Raw genomic sequence first — 14,056 nt, 5'->3', positions numbered from 1 at the left:
CCCAAAATCGAGACACAACAGTTCAAGCTAAAGCCAGTCATGTTCCATATGCTTCAGACAGTGGGTCAATTCAGTGGAATGCCTACCAAAGATCCTCACCTACACTTAAGGTTGTTTATGGAGGTGAGTGATTCTTTCAACACTACAATTGAATATGTTTCCATATTAGCTAAGGGACAGAGCTCGAGCCTGGTTGAACTCATTGCCACCAAATTCAATTTCCACATGGCAAGAGTTAGCGGAAAGATTCCTCATGAAGTATTTTCCGCCTAGCAAGAATGCTAAGTTGAGGAACAAGATCATTGCTTTCCAACAAATGGATGATAAGTCCTTGTATGAGGCATGAGAAAGGTACAAAGAATTATTACAGAAGTGCCCTCATCATGGACTCCCACATTGCATCCAACTTGAGACATTTTATAATGGCCTCAGTGCCCGCGCGAGGATGGTAGTGGACACTTCATCTAATGGTGCTCTCCTTTCTAAGTCTTACAATGAGGATTATGAAATCAACGAGAGGATTGTTATTAACAATTATCAATTTCCAATCAATTGAGCAGTGTCACGAAGATGAGTCACTGGAATACATGAAGTAGATGCTCTCACTTCACTCGCATCTCAGGTATCCTCGATTTCCTAAATGCTTAAAAATTTTACCACTAATGGGTTTAAAAGTTTTGCAACACAGCAACCGAATCAATTTGAAAATACAACCTATGTCTATAGTAGGGAAGGACATTTGTTCGAAGAATGTCCATCGAACCCAGAATCCATTTATTTCATGGGTAACCAAAACCAAAACCGAGGAAGGCAAGGACTACAATCCAATACCTACAACCCATCGTGGCTAAACCACCCTAATTTCTCCTGGAGTAACCAAGGGGCTGGACCCAGTAACAAATATGCCCAACCTAGACTGATCTAGACACCTATTTTTACCCACCAGCATAAGAAACAACCTCAATCTGAACCATCCAATGGCTTAGAAAACTTGTTGAAGGCATACATAGCCAAGAATGATGCCTTAATCCAAAGCCAAGCAGCTACATTAAAAAACCTGGAAAACCAAATTGGCCAGCTTGCAACTGAAATCAGAAACTGACCAAAAGGTTCTTTTCCTAGTGATACTGGAAAACCAAATTGGTCAGCGTTGACATTGAGGAGCGGAAAGACATTAGAGCCCAACACCGTCGAAGTTGAAAATGAGCCATTCGATGCTCAAGACTCAGAGGAAGTTCAAATGAGTGTTGAAATTCCAGTTTCACCGGAACCAAAATCTATAAAATCTGATAAGTTAACTTTTGAACCAGCTAATTCTAATAAACTAACAAATTCGTTAGGCTGGATAGACTAGGAAAGATCACTTTCCTTTGCCGTTCTTGGACCAGATGCTGGATAGACTCGCGGGGTAAGACTATTAATGTTTTCTTGATGGATACTCAGGGTATAATCAGATTGAAGTAGCACCAGAATATCAACATAAGAAAACATTCACCTGTCCGTACGGTACATTTTCATTTAGATGAATGCCATTTGGTTTATGTAATGCACCTGCTACATTTCAAAGATGTATGATGTCTATTTTTACTGATATGGCTGAGAAATACTTGGAAGTTTTTATGGATGATTTTTCAGTATTTGGAGATACATATTATGGTTGCCTAGCCAAGCTAGCCAAGGTACTAAGGCGATGGGAAGAAACAAACCTTGTACTCAACTGGGAAAAGTGTCATTTCATGGTACGAGAAGGTATTATTCTAGGACATCGGATAACGAGACATGGAATCGATGTAGATAAAGCAAAGGTAGATGTTATTGAGAAACTCCCACCTCCAACATCTGTAAAGAGTGTTAGGAGCTTTTTGGGCCACACCGGTTTCTATCGAAGATTTATCAAGGACTTCTCCAAAATTGCTAAACCCTTAGGAAAATTATTGGAGAAGGACACGACATTCAAATTTGATGAAGAGTGCTTAAGAGCTTTCAAAGATTTGATGATTCGATTAGTTTCGGCACCCATAACCGTCACACCAGACTGGGATCTTCCATTTGAATTGATGTGTGACACAAGTGACTTTGTGATAGGAGCTGTCATGGGCCAGCGAAGGAAAAAGTTTTTCATCGCATCTATTGTGCAAGTCAGACTCTGACAGGAGCTCAACTGAATTATACGGTAACAAAGAAAGATTTACTTGCTATTGAGTTTTCTTTTGACAAGTTTCGATCTTGTCTTGTAGGTACCAAAGTGACTGTCTATACAGACCAATAAGCAATTAAGTATTTACTTTCCAAGAAAGATGTTAAGCCGAGACTGATCCAGTGGGTACTTCTACTTCAAGAGTTCGATCTAGAAATTCAAGATCGAAAGGGAGTAGAAAATCAAGTAGCAGATCACTTGTCCAGATTGAAGCCGCAAGAAGGGAATTCTCCTCTTATACCAATTCAGGAGACATTTCTAGATGAACACATACTGAAGGTAAATCATGTCCATAATACCCCTTGGTTTGCTAATTTTGCTAACTATTTAGCTTGTGGTTTGATGCTGATTGATAAGACGTATCATTAAAAGAAAAAGTTTCTTCACGATGTGAAGTACTATTTCTAAGAAGAGTCATACTTGTTTAAAAAGTGTGCAGATCAAATGATCAGGAGATGTGTGGCAGAAGATGAAGTACATAAGATTCTATATCATTTCCACTCAGCTCCAAGTGAGAGACACCTCGGAGGTACACGTACTGCGGCCAAAGTATTACAAGCTGAATTCTTTTGGCCAACACTATTCAAAGACGCATATGCTTATGTAAAAAGTTGTAATCGATGTCAAAGGGTTGGAAACGTCACCAGTAGAAATGATATGCCCCGAACAAAAATCATTGAGGTAGAATTATTCGTTTTGTGGTATTAACTTTCTCGGTCCTTTCCCTTCATCTTTTGGTCACAAGTACATATTGCTAGTAGTAGACTACATGTCTAAATGGGTTTAGGCTGAGGCATATCCGACGAATGATGCTAAGGTTGTGATGAAGTTTTTGCAAAAGCATGTGTTCACAAGGTTTGAAACCCCAAGAGCCATCATCAGTGATGAAGGGTCCCATTTTGTGAACAAGTGGTTGAAATGGTTACTCAATAAACATAGAGTGAAGCACAAGGTTGCCACAGCTTACCATCCGTAAACAAATGGGCAAGCTAAACTTGCAAACAAAAAGATCAAAGGCATACTCAAGAAGGTAGTTTGTCTGAACCGACGAGATTGGTCCAAAAGACTGGATGATGCTTTATGGGCCTACAGTACAGCATACAAGACACATTTAGGGATGTCACCCTATAGATTGGTCTTTGGGAAAGCCTATCATTTGCCCTTGGAGTTAGAGCACAAAGCTTACTGAGCTCTCCAACAACTTGGATTTTAAGCTTGCTAAAGAGAACCGGATGGTCCAAATCAACGAGTTAAAAGAATTCCAAATGTTCTCATACGAGAATGCCAAATTTCTCAAGGAAAGACTTAACAGATGGCATGAAAAGCATATTCGAGCTTGAGAATGTGAAGCAGGTCGGCAAGTCTTGTTATTCAATTCCAGATTTAGCTTCTTTCCAGGTAAGTTAAAATCACGTTGGTCCGGTCCATTTACGATTCACCGAGTTTATCCTTACGGAGTTGTCGAACTTCAATGTAAGGGAGGTAATTTTTTAGTTAATGCTCAACGCTTAAAACATTACTGGGGGGATAAAATTGAACGGGATCAAACCTCATTCATTTTATCAGATATTTAATTTTTCTTGTTTTTCTTTCTAAATAAATAATTTAGGGTACATTTTTGGGATTAGTATGTTTACATAAATTCTGTCTAGGAGATTGGAACTTAAGCGAGACCGTTTGTGACACCTCCAATCTTTCATAGGAATTGATTTTAACATAATCTTCCGAGAAATTATCCCCTAAATGTCAAAATAAATTTTTAGTTTTTAAATAAAAAGGTCAATTTTGATCCAAGTTTTAAATTGCAACTCAATTTCAAATTTTCCTTAAGTCTAGGTACTTAATTGAATTATTTTCAAAATTTGGTTTCTGTTTTGTAAATATTAAAAAACTAGATGTCTATTTTTGTAAATATTAAAAGGCATCTAGAATAAATTTTTTTAATTTAATAAATAAGATAATAATTATTAATATATAATTATATCTATTATAATATATATTAATTATTATCAACTTTGCATAAAATTAGGATTAGTTTAAATTTGATCATATTTTATTTAATAAGTTTTTATTTTAATAAATTAGTAACAAATAATAATTTAATATACATTATATTAATTATTAATTGTCGCTAACTTTATACAAAATTAGAACTTAGAATATTTTAATTATTAATTTGTTCTAGGAATTCTAATTAAACTACTACTCATTTCACTATAAATTTCACCCACCTTTTCCATTTTTTTCACTCATCCCTCAATTAAATCATAGCATCCACAACCCACCAAGCTCTAAATCACCTAGTGCCGAACTCTCTAGCCACAACACCGCCCAGCTGCACTCGACACCCTCACCCATTCGACCAGTAGCTCACGTACACACCCAGCAGCCCCCACGCACAATGTACGTGCCAGCAACCGCTCCGTGTCACTGCCTGCTGCCCGTCCAGCTCCAATAGCTCGCCAGGCTTGCTCGACGACTTGCTTGCTAACCACTTCCCTACATCCGCGTTGCACATACATGCCCTGCTGCTCTTTAGTGTGTCGTTGCCGCCTTACTACTCACACCACACCATCAAGACACCCTACAACCATCCCTCAACCAAGCTCTTTTGCTTTAGATTTATTTTCTTTGAGTGCTTAACTTTTATAAAAAGTTGGTAAGACAAAAATTTTCTCCTAAAATTTCAATTTTATTTAATTATTTAATTTTTCAAATTATTGAATTATTAATATTTTATACTAATTAAAATTTTGAGAAAATATTTGTTCTATCTTATGATCAGCTTAATCATGCCTCGCAAAAGAACTCGTGCCTCTACCCAAATTGATGAATCACAAAACAAATTCCACTATGAAGAAGCTAAAGCGAGATACAAAAACATTTTCAAGAATCAACAGATGCACCCAGAAAAAGGTTTTACGTTGAAAGAAAGCAACTATATTGATTTCATGGCACGCATTCGACAAGTTGTTGAAGCTCTCAATTGGGAGTTGTTTTATGAGAAATGACCTAGTGTGGATGAGGAGTTAGTTCGTAAATTTTATGCAAATTTAATCTCAACCGAATTGACGGAAGTTTCTGTTCACGGAATCAAGGTACCAATAACCTCAAACGCTATTAATGAATTCTTTGAATTACCTGATTTTGAAAACGACGAATATTCTTCCTTGATGAGCAATATTGAGTCTGAAAATTTGCAAGAAATTCTTGAGGAACTTATAGTTCCAGGTTCTAAGTGGACTGTGTCAAAGCTAGGAATTCACACTTGTCGCAGAGAATATTTCACACCACTAGCGAAGGTATGGTTCTATTTCATTCGATTCAGCCTTATGCCTATTTCACATGGGCCTAAAATTTCATTAGAGCGAATGGTCTTATTATACTCGATTTTAACTGGAAATACCATTGATGTGGGAAAAATCATCCTGAAAGAAATGCAGAATTGTGCCGCTAGATGTTCTATCCCAGCTTACTTCCCCTTTACGATAACAATTTTGTTCTTGAAAGCTAAAATTCTTTAAAACATAAAGAAGACATGTTATAACCATGGCACCATCACAGATTGGGGCCTCTACCGAATAGCCAGAGACTCTATTCTACAGTAACGAGTTGAAGAAAGTGAGGATCCTGAAGAAGAAGAAGATCCTACAGAGATTGAACCGATGCAATCAGCTGAAATCCCTAATAAGGCAAAACCAATGGAACCAGAAATTGAACTTGATGTCGTAACTTCAATGTTCAGAACTCAATCGTCTCGTTTAGATCTTTGAGATGAGCTTTCAAAGTTGATGGACATAATGCAACATATGCAGTGCCAACAACAAGCTTACTAGAGATATTCAAAAATAGGGGATGACTCAATGAGAAACGCTATTACGAAAATATACAATGACTCGTTTATTTTTGTGCCTGAGTTTCCAGATTTCATATTTGAACCATGGAGTCCACTATCGAAGAAGGAGTGAAGTGATTCATGCAAAAACAAATATGATGGAGCAAAAGAAGAGTAAAATTCAGAAAGATCTACAAATAAATAAAAATGGGGGATCTTGACTTTATTTTATTTCTGTTCTTAAGTTATTTAATATTTTAGGATTAGGATTTTTTAGGATTTTTTATTTTCACATAATAAAACAAGAGGTGGAAATCATAAATAAAAATGAACAAGTTGCAAAGTACAAAGTGTGGCAATAAATATATACATGTCTAGGATTGGATCTAAAGAGAGCTTGGTACTTAAGCAATCAAATTGACTCACCTCCTCTTTTCTAGAATCCTACCTGGTGTATAGTATCTATTCACTTCTAACAATGAGGACATTGTTCATCTTAAGTAGGGGGACCAAAAAATTGGAATTATTTCCACTCAGAATAAATTGTTCTTTTAATTATGATTAGGATATATTTTGATCAAAATTTTGAAATTTTGTTAAGTATGCTAAACTTCAATATAAATAATTTTTTTTATTTCAATAATTGTTATGTTAGCCGAATTATGATATAAATGTATTTTTCATAAAGCATGCAAATCATACCATAAAATTTTTAGTTCCTTAGGAAAGCTAGGCATGCATGAAAGCTTAAGTCTCTAGAATTGACTTAGTAGTTTCTTGAGGCGAAATCCTAGAAATTATGGAATGTTGAAAATGATTTAAACAACTTTTGTTTGGACCGTTTGAGCCTTTCAATCAAACCATGATGAATTTTTATCCCTTGAAACCCAACTTTGAGACTATATGGCCTAATTTTATTTGAACCCTTGCAATATTTAGCCATCATTTTTCTCTTAATTTTTTTTTAAATTTTCCCAAACACTAGACTTAGTACTATTCAAAATGTTATATGAAAATAAGTTTGGGGGAGTTGAAAAGAAGTATCAAATGCTAAAAAAAAAGAGAGCATATGTACTTGAAAGAAAATATATGTACAAAAGAGTATGTGAAAGCAAAGTAAGTTGGTGTATTGAAGGTAATTATTCTGAAGGTCTAATTGAAGTTGAGTCTAGGGTTTTTAGCCTAAATTTATCTATCTTTTACCTACCCCTAGCCTAGCCACGTTACAACCTTTTGAAAGACCTATTGATTCAAGTTTCTATGCTACCTACATTAGTGAAGAGAAATTGCTATGTTCAACATATGAAGGCATAAGTTAAACTTACTGATTGCAGCTTAATCTTGAATAAGAGAATAAAATCAAAGTGGTAGGGATGTGGTAGGGATTTAACATGTCTTTATTAGGAAGCATTTAGTCTATTTTTTTCTATCATAAGAATCATTGAGATTAATTTGAATGATATGTATACATAAGTAGCATAAATATCAAATTTCTTGTTTTTGAGCATAAGTATACTAAAATCATAATTTTGAGAAATTCTTTTTAAATTTGTGCATTACTTAGGACGAGTAATGAATTAAGTTTGGGGGTCTGGAAACATGAAAATAGACGCACTTTTTCATGCCATTTTTAACTCAAATTCATGTAGTTTCGGTAAAATTCTTGTCGAAAAATATATAATAATTATAAGATAATTAAATTGCACTCAAATTATGAACATGTTGAATTTTAATTAATTTTATATCAAATTTTGATTAATTTCAATTTTTTGACAGATTTGCACAAAGGGCGAAAAACGGCTCGACAGATACTATTAGAAGCACAAAACCGAGAAGCAATTTTGAAGCATCAAAGCAAATTAATTTTTCAGCATAAGACGGTCCAAATTATGTGTATTAATTCATAGTATAATTAATTTTAATTTTCATCCAATTTAATTTGGGTTAAATACATTATTATTAATTAATTATGAAAAGGGGCCTAATTGAGCTGAATCGAGAAAATCGAACCAACCAAGCACTGGGCAGCCCAAAACTATCCCACATGCTGACCCAATCAGCTTGCTTGGCTGATTATTTGGCTTGTAAAATGGCCCTTGAAGACTCCTTCAAATTGCATTCAAACCCCTCCACTATTTGTACCTTCCTAGATTTGCCCCTACCTTAAAATAACAAGTTTGAAACCTTCAAACTTGCCACATGTGTGGCCGGAAATGGGGGGACTCTATGGCTGCTGATTTTTTCTAATTTTGGCAGCCATCTCAACCTATAAGTACCCCCCTTGGCTGCTCACTTCAAACACATCTCAACTCTTCTCATCTCTTCACTTTTCTCTCATTTTTCTCTCTTCATTTCCCTTTCATTATTCTTCATTGCCTTGCTGATTTCACCTATTGAAAAACATTCATTCATCCACCATTTGGAGTAGCATTCAAGTGTTTGTAGAAGCCTCAGTTTGAAAAGAACAATCGGAGAAGGAGGAGTGGAGCAAACTAGTCAAGCCACGGAGAGAACACCAGATTTGATTCTTGTTCCTTATCCTTTTAACTTTGTTGTTGTTATGATGAACATGTCTATGAATTTTTGTGATGTTGAAATGTTTAATTTAATTAATATGGCTTAAATTTAATTCGTGTTAGGTTGATTGCATTTCATCTACTTAATTTATTAAAATTGTGTTTGTGTTGTTATAGGTCTCGGTAAGATGTTTGATTAAGTAAAATCATGACTAAGTTATTCTTGCAATACAGTTATAAGGTAACTAATGAATTAATTATTTAAACGAATTGAAATTGTAATTAATTGACACAGTACTTAATTGGTGCATGTTTAATCATCTAAGGTAGCTGAGGTTTAAATTAGCAACATTATCTAACGATACATTAGTGTTGCATAACTTGTAAGATTATTGTAATTAAACTGTTTCAAGGTAGAAATACATTGTTACCTCACGTAATCTTTTATGTGCTTATGAGATTGAATTAATTTTTTGAATTGGCATAGAGATAGGTACAAGAGATTATTTTGATTTCATGAGTATGTATGTGCATTAACACATTTGCTTATTAAAATTTGTTTAATCGGCTAAATTGACATAGAGATATAGTAAAGAGATAAATGGATTTTGGTAAATAAGTATGTTCATAAGTTAGCAAATTACCGAGTTGCAGTGAATTTATTCATAACAACATAAACATGAGTTTAATAATTCTAAGTTAATAAATGTATTAATCTAACACAATTATGTCATCTTGATTGAAATTATCTTTTGAAATCGTGCATTGGAACTTTTATTTTATTTTTATTTATTTTACTTTGTTAAAATCCTAGTTTTTAATCACCTCTTCAAATCAAAATAATTTTCTTCACCAAAGTGTTTTTAAAATTGCATTCATAAAGAATTATTTTCACAGTCCCTGTGGGTACGATAACTCGACATTTACTTGTCATTTTATTACTTATTGCGATTGTGTACACTTGCAAATTTCTGTCGTTCCACTCGGTAATCGTCGTATGTAGTCGGATATGCAATCGTTATTCATTCATGGAAATTACACAATTCACAAAGATATAATTAAATTTAAAACATGTAAATGTACTATTTAATTATACGAACTTATCTTGACGAGTGTACGTAGATACGGATGCGATTAATCTAAAACTTTCTATTTGCCTCGATCTAACTCCGTACTTTATCTAACTTGATCTATACAAATAAATTTAACCCATTTCAATATAATTCACATTGAATTAAGTCCAACATGTAATTTTGGCAAAATTACCATTTTGCCCTATAGTTTTAATTCTTTACAATTTAGTCATTATCTCATAAAAATGGAAATTTACAAAATTCCATCACAACCCCTCATAGCCAAATATCAATCTAGTCCCTCGCAAGCCTTATATTTCATTTATTTTACAATTTCACCATATAATAATTTTATTTTTCAATTTAGCCCCTATTTGACAATTTAACCAAAAATTCCTTTACAAAAGTTGTTTATCTAACAACAACCATTCATTTCCTATCGCCAAACTTCAAAAATCATGCATATTCATCAATGGAAAACCCTAATAGTTTAATATTTTTGCAAATCAGTCCCCGACCTAGCTAGATTAAGCTACAACGATCCTAGAAACATAAAAATCATTAAAAACAGATTAAAATTTCATACCTAAATGAAGAAATGAAGATGGATGAATGAAGCATTCAAAAATGACTTCCTCCCTTGAACTTTCGGTTGCAAAATAGATAATGGAAGATGATGAAAATATTAGTTTTATTTTAATTAACCTTTATTTACTAATTTCCAAAATTAACCATTAAAAATTTTAATAATTACACAAAATGCCAAGCCATTATCATCCACTAACTCATTAATGGGCTAATTACCATATAATAACCTCTACTTTAAAGTTCTATAGCTATATAATACCTTTAGCTAAGAGAACTCAACTTTTGCACTTTACCCAATTTAGTCCTTTTTATCAAATTAAGCACGTAAACGGTAAAATTTCTTAACAAAATTTTTATACGGTATTTATACCATATTGTAGGAATTAAAATAATAATAATAAAATATATTTTTCAACCTCAAATTTGTGGTTCCAAAATCACTGTTCTAATTTTACTAAAAACGAGTTGTTATAGCGCTCATTGTTATCATTACTTACCACTGTGACACCTTCTTTCTTGGGTACACATTGTATAGGACTCCTCCAGGAGCTGTTCGAACTCGGGTAAATAATGCAAACATCAATCCACTTAATAATCTCATTCTTGGCAACTTCTTTCATGCTCGGAGTCAATCTTCATTGTTGTTCAATGGAATTACTAGGGCAATCCTCCAACAAAATTTTATGCATGCAGAATGTAGGGCTAATTCCCTTTATATCAGCTAGGGTCCATCCCAATTCCTTCTTAAATCGCCGAAGAACTTCTAACAACCTTGCCTCTTGCTCGGGTGTCAGCTCCGCAGAAATTACTACCAACAGGGTAATGTTGTCGCCTAAGTGAGCATATTTCAAATGTTGCGGCAAAGGTTTTAACTCTAGTGTAGGAGGTTCCTCTATAGAAGGTTTAAGATGATTGAAGGATCGATTTGCTAAATCCAAATATTCAAACTTCTTCCCTGTTCTATCCACTATCTTCTTGGATTTCCATAAATTCACCGAATTTCCCAAAACTTATTGTATCACTCTACTTGACTGGGTCTTCGTCACTGTCAAAATTACTGTGGTAAAATCTGGTGAACTCCTCCATTGTTGTTTCTATCAACCCAATGGCATGGCATTCATCATTAGCATCAGCACATTTCAAATCATTAAATACATTTAAGGTAACCTGCAGATCATTTACCCTCATGGTCAACTCACATTTCTGCACATTATTTAATGTCCTGCTAGTAGTAGGAAAAGGTCTTCCAAGAATAATTGGCACATCTTGGTCAACTTCACATTCTGAAATAAGGAAATCCATAGGGAAGATAAATTTATCTACTCTTACTAGTACATTTTCAATTTTACCTTCCGGGTGCATGTAGGGTCGATCAACCAGTTGCAACGTAATCGTAGTAGGTCTTGCAAAATGTATATTAACTAATACTGAAAAATGCTAAGGCAAAGCAAGAGAAAAAATGCAATGACAATTATGAGAATAATTACGTAAGTAATCTACGAGTGAATAAATAAATAACTAAGAATGCTATGGAAAAGATACTACGATAAAGGATTAAGGGTCTACGTTGTTGATTTGGAAGGCTAGGATTACTAAGAATTTGCCCTTACTTTCTGTAATGCCTCAGCAAAATTGTACTCTATCTACTATTCAGAAGAGGTCTGAAGTTACCCTGCACTATTTTGTCTTCATTCTATACAAATGCTACTCTATGTCTAGAGTCTGCTATAAGTATTCGATCGAATACCCGCTTGTTCATTCAATTCCAGTCTAACTAATCTAACCTTTTCAGAATTAGATTCAGTTTTTGGGCATACTGTACACTTATCTCAGTCTAGAGAATGTACGCATACAATTGAGAAATAAAAAAATTGAATGAAACAATAGATTAAACCAAATATATGCTTCAACCGTTAACGAATATAAAAGTTTCATCATGTAATCCCAACCCTATGAGATTTAGCTCATGGGTTGGCAATTAAAATTCAAGTTCAAAATAACACCCAACATCGTTTCAATCAAATCAATTCATGAGAAAACATACTAAGAAATAATGGAAGAACTTACAAATATGGGTGTCGCCAAGTCAATCCACAATCTAGCAGCACAGTGTCCTGTGGTGGCTGAGAGGGACTGCCTTCGATTTCCTCCTTTCGTCTCTACTCAGCCTCTACATTCTATTGTTTCCTCTGGATCTTCACACCTTTTAGGGTTTCTTCTTTTTGACTTTTTATAAGATTTTCTTCCTAGGGTAACTCCAATAGCCAACAATATATTTTCCTCTTTTTAGGTAGATTTTTTTGGTACAAATAAAATTTGGCTGAAACTAGTATGTGTTGAGTGCTGACTCGATCATCTTCCTGAAATTGCCTCGGCATTCGTGTTGGCAAATTGTCCAACCTTTTTTGCCATGGTAAACCTTCAGTCATTTATTTCTTTCTCCACAGCGTGCACCTGCCAAACCACTAAACAAACCCTTCCACATTAATTAAAAGTACCTAACATTTAAACACAGTCCAAGCTCTTAATGCAATGATAAAAATACCAAATGCAACTAAATGTACCAAGTACAAGCAATTAGCTAGGTCTAAAGGCATGAAATATAACTCTTCTCAAGAGTTATCACCAACTAATCGCTACCCTAGCAAGATCTTTTGATCTTCCATTAACATAATGAGTCAGCAAAGACTACTTATCTTTCGACCTCACCGTCCAGAATGGCTTGGGGTAAAGGTGTTCAGGTATAGGCAATACCAATTGGGTTAATTCTCACCTTGATGACTTCCTCGGGTTATTAGGCCTAGGGTTTGTTTCACGCTCTTCCTTTCCCAAACAATTGATCCATTGAGTAACCCTACAAAACAATTAATATATCATGCTTCCACTCGCTAATCCCCAATAGAAGGATTAGTTCCTCATGGCTTTTATAAACAACATGGAATAGATGGAAGAATAAAACATGGTGAATGAATTTAAATGTATAGTTTAAGAAAATACTGATTTATATAAATAATTAACTTGAATCCCAAGAAGCTGGTCGTCTTTACAAATTAGATCTCTTGAAGCAAAGCAACGAAGAAATAAACTAAACTCTGAAAAACCTAAGAAAGAAAGAAAACAAAAAAAATTCCTTTTAATGTCTTTAGGGGTATGTCGCGACATCAAAGGTAGTTTCGTATTTTCTCCATTCTGCTCTCTATGTTTCGACATCGGACCTCCCGTGTTGCGACACGTCATCCAATATCGGCCTAAGATACCTTTTAATGGTCTCCTACAAACTCAAGAAGTACATTATCTCTCTCTTAGGCCTCATTTGGCCCTTGTAACACTCAGTTTGTGCAAGTGTACATAGTCGTTATCAGCTAATAAGTAAGTAAAAGTGTTATTGTCTCCACAAGGACTATGTATGTTAATCGATATATTACAAAATTATAGTTAAAAATTTGATGATAAAAACACAATATCTTGAATGATAGGTGATTAACTAAATTAAATTATTTAGATGCAAGATTGATCCCTAACGCAATTTAAACTAAACGCGAAGTATGAAATGAAATGTATCAATGAATTTAGCAAAAACACAAATTTCAACAGTCAGTAACATGAATAGGCTAGGATAATTACATCATTCAACGTAGCTTATTTCTATCATGCTTAACAGTGTTCAAAAATTATTCCATTGCAACTCGATCTTTCATGAGTTTGGAAACAAAATTAATTCATTTCAAAATCTTTTACTTAGTAAAACATGTTGGATCACCGGCACCCCTACGGCGCAATAGAAAAATTTAATAATCGACGACCCTAACCACGGATCCATGTATGTGGAACGAATCGGGGTGAAAAG

At 34.4% G+C, this 14,056-nt stretch overlaps 1 non-coding gene across 1 annotated transcript; it reads right to left on the bottom strand.

Moving 5' to 3' along the window:
* Positions 1-283: 283 nt before the first annotated feature.
* On the bottom strand, positions 284-390 carry LOC121215001 (small nucleolar RNA R71). Its single transcript, XR_005910736.1, has one exon. It is a non-coding gene; the product is annotated as a small nucleolar RNA R71 (small nucleolar RNA).
* Positions 391-14,056: the final 13,666 nt, after the last annotated feature.

The sequence above is a fragment of the Gossypium hirsutum genome, chromosome D02, assembly GCF_007990345.1.
Source record: "Gossypium hirsutum isolate 1008001.06 chromosome D02, Gossypium_hirsutum_v2.1, whole genome shotgun sequence".
In the NCBI taxonomy this organism is placed as follows: domain Eukaryota; kingdom Viridiplantae; phylum Streptophyta; class Magnoliopsida; order Malvales; family Malvaceae; genus Gossypium; species Gossypium hirsutum.
This window is presented reverse-complemented; position numbering and strand designations above follow the sequence as displayed.